Source organism: Mytilus trossulus, chromosome 8 (genome assembly GCF_036588685.1).
Source record: "Mytilus trossulus isolate FHL-02 chromosome 8, PNRI_Mtr1.1.1.hap1, whole genome shotgun sequence".
Classification (NCBI taxonomy): domain Eukaryota; kingdom Metazoa; phylum Mollusca; class Bivalvia; order Mytilida; family Mytilidae; genus Mytilus; species Mytilus trossulus.
This window is the reverse complement of record NC_086380.1, coordinates 50,035,640-50,038,139: the sequence shown is the minus strand read 5'-3', so window position 1 is coordinate 50,038,139 and position 2,500 is coordinate 50,035,640. Positions and strand designations below refer to the sequence as shown.

The 2,500-nt window shown below is 37.4% G+C and overlaps 3 non-coding genes across 3 annotated transcripts; all 3 read right to left on the bottom strand.

Moving 5' to 3' along the window:
- Positions 1–81: 81 nt before the first annotated feature.
- On the bottom strand, positions 82–153 carry Trnah-gug (transfer RNA histidin (anticodon GUG)). The gene has a single exon. It is a non-coding gene; the product is annotated as a tRNA-His (tRNA).
- An 820-nt stretch (positions 154–973) lies between these two features.
- On the bottom strand, positions 974–1,045 carry Trnah-gug (transfer RNA histidin (anticodon GUG)). Its single transcript has one exon. It is a non-coding gene; the product is annotated as a tRNA-His (tRNA).
- Positions 1,046–1,865: 820 nt separating this feature from the next.
- Trnah-gug (transfer RNA histidin (anticodon GUG)) lies at positions 1,866–1,937 on the bottom strand. The gene has a single exon. It is a non-coding gene; the product is annotated as a tRNA-His (tRNA).
- Between the last annotated feature and the right edge of the window lie 563 nt (positions 1,938–2,500).

Here is a 2,500-nt window from a genome sequence, read left to right as displayed (position 1 = left end):
GAAAGATTATCAAAATTCGAAAAGAGAGACCGAGAAAAAAAATTGCCTACAATGCCGTAACAGCGACATTACACAGCTGTTTGCCGTGACCAGGATTCGAACCTGGGTTGTCGCGGCCACAACGCGAAGTACTAACCACTATACGATCACGGCTATGACTTGCAGACAGAATGTAAGTGGCAAAAATTGGGTATTTAAAATTAAGGCTGTTTTTAACATGTTTAACACGTTGTCGGTATCTTTTTGGTAAAATCACTTTTCATACAAAATTTTAACGCGATGTATGGAACGAATGCAATCAGGCTATTCAAAAGGGAATCTGTTCCATCTTATACATTTTTCCAACGGCGTCTGACTGCTCTTTTGTTTTTGTTGGCATGGCATGGTAAAAGGGTTTAGTTTTTATCTTTGTATGAGATACCCATCAGGGTCGATAGGTACCGTGTCCGACTGTAGTCAAGGTCGTTAAATATTCTGTGTGTATGTATCTTGTTTTTGTTTCGCCGGTATTTCTTTTTATACTGGAGCACCATTACAGATTTTGAAGAAGAAAAAAAACCAACAAAAAAACAGACGGTGACGTGACATGAATTTCAAATTGACATTGCACGAAATATTCATATGTTACTATGTAAAGACAAGAAGACTCAAGTGTTCCAGTTGTATTCAATAGGATCGCAGCGGTTCCTGCAGTGATAGCCAGTAAAACAAATGAGAAGGTAGGAATGTGAATTTTCAATGAAGTTAATTATATTATTATATAAAAGACTATCACTGCAGGAACCGCTGCGATCCTATTGAATTCAACTAAAACCGCTGCGATCATATTGAATACAACTAGAACACTTCTTGTCTTTACATAGTAACATGTGTATGTGTATCTTAAAACGAAGAAAGATTATCAAAATTCGAAAAGAGAGACCGAGAAAAAAAATTGCCTACAATGCCGTAACAGCGACATTACACAGCTGTTTGCCGTGACCAGGATTCGAACCTGGGTTGTCGCGGCCACAACGCGAAGTACTAACCACTATACGATCACGGCTATGACTTGCAGACAGAATGTAAGTGGCAAAAATTGGGTATTTAAAATTAAGGCTGATTTTAACATGTTTAACACGTTGTCGGTATCTTTTTGGTAAAATCACTTTTCATACAAAATTTTAACGCGATGTATGGAACGAATGCAATCAGGCTATTCAAAAGGGAATCTGTTCCATCTTATACATTTTTCCAACGGCGTCTGACTGCTCTTTTGTTTTTGTTGGCATGGCATGGTAAAAGGGTTTAGTTTTTATCTTTGTATGAGATACCCATCAGGGTCGATAGGTACCGTGTCCGACTGTAGTCAAGGTCGTTAAATATTCTGTGTGTATGTATCTTGTTTTTGTTTCGCCGGTATTTCTTTTTATACTGGAGCACCATTACAGATTTTGAAGAAGAAAAAAAACCAACAAAAAAACAGACGGTGACGTGACATGAATTTCAAATTGACATTGCACGAAATATTCATATGTTACTATGTAAAGACAAGAAGACTCAAGTGTTCCAGTTGTATTCAATAGGATCGCAGCGGTTCCTGCAGTGATAGCCAGTAAAACAAATGAGAAGGTAGGAATGTGAATTTTCAATGAAGTTAATTATATTATTATATAAAAGACTATCACTGCAGGAACCGCTGCGATCCTATTGAATTCAACTAAAACCGCTGCGATCATATTGAATACAACTAGAACACTTCTTGTCTTTACATAGTAACATGTGTATGTGTATCTTAAAACGAAGAAAGATTATCAAAATTCGAAAAGAGAGACCGAGAAAAAAAATTGCCTACAATGCCGTAACAGCGACATTACACAGCTGTTTGCCGTGACCAGGATTCGAACCTGGGTTGTCGCGGCCACAACGCGAAGTACTAACCACTATACGATCACGGCTATAACTTGCAGACAGAATGTAAGTGGCAAAAATTGGGTATTTAAAATTAAGGCTGTTTTTAACATGTTTAACACGTTGTCGGTATCTTTTTGGTAAAATCACTTTTCATACAAAATTTTAACGCGATGTATGGAACGAATGCAATCAGGCTATTCAAAAGGGAATCTGTTCCATCTTATACATTTTTCCAACGGCGTCTGACTGCTCTTTTGTTTTTGTTGGCATGGCATGGTAAAAGGGTTTAGTTTTTATCTTTGTATGAGATACCCATCAGGGTCGAACGATAGGTACCGTGTCCGACTGTAGTCAAGGTCGTTAAATATTCTGTGTGTATGTATCTTGTTTTTGTTTCGCCGGTATTTCTTTTTATACTGGAGCACCATTACAGATTTTGAAGAAGAAAAAAAACCAACAAAAAAACAGACGGTGACGTGACATGAATTTCAAATTGACATTGCACGAAATATTCATATGTTACTATGTAAAGACAAGAAGACTCAAGTGTTCCAGTTGTATTCAATAGGATCGCAGCGGTTCCTGCAGTGATAGCCAGTAAAACAAA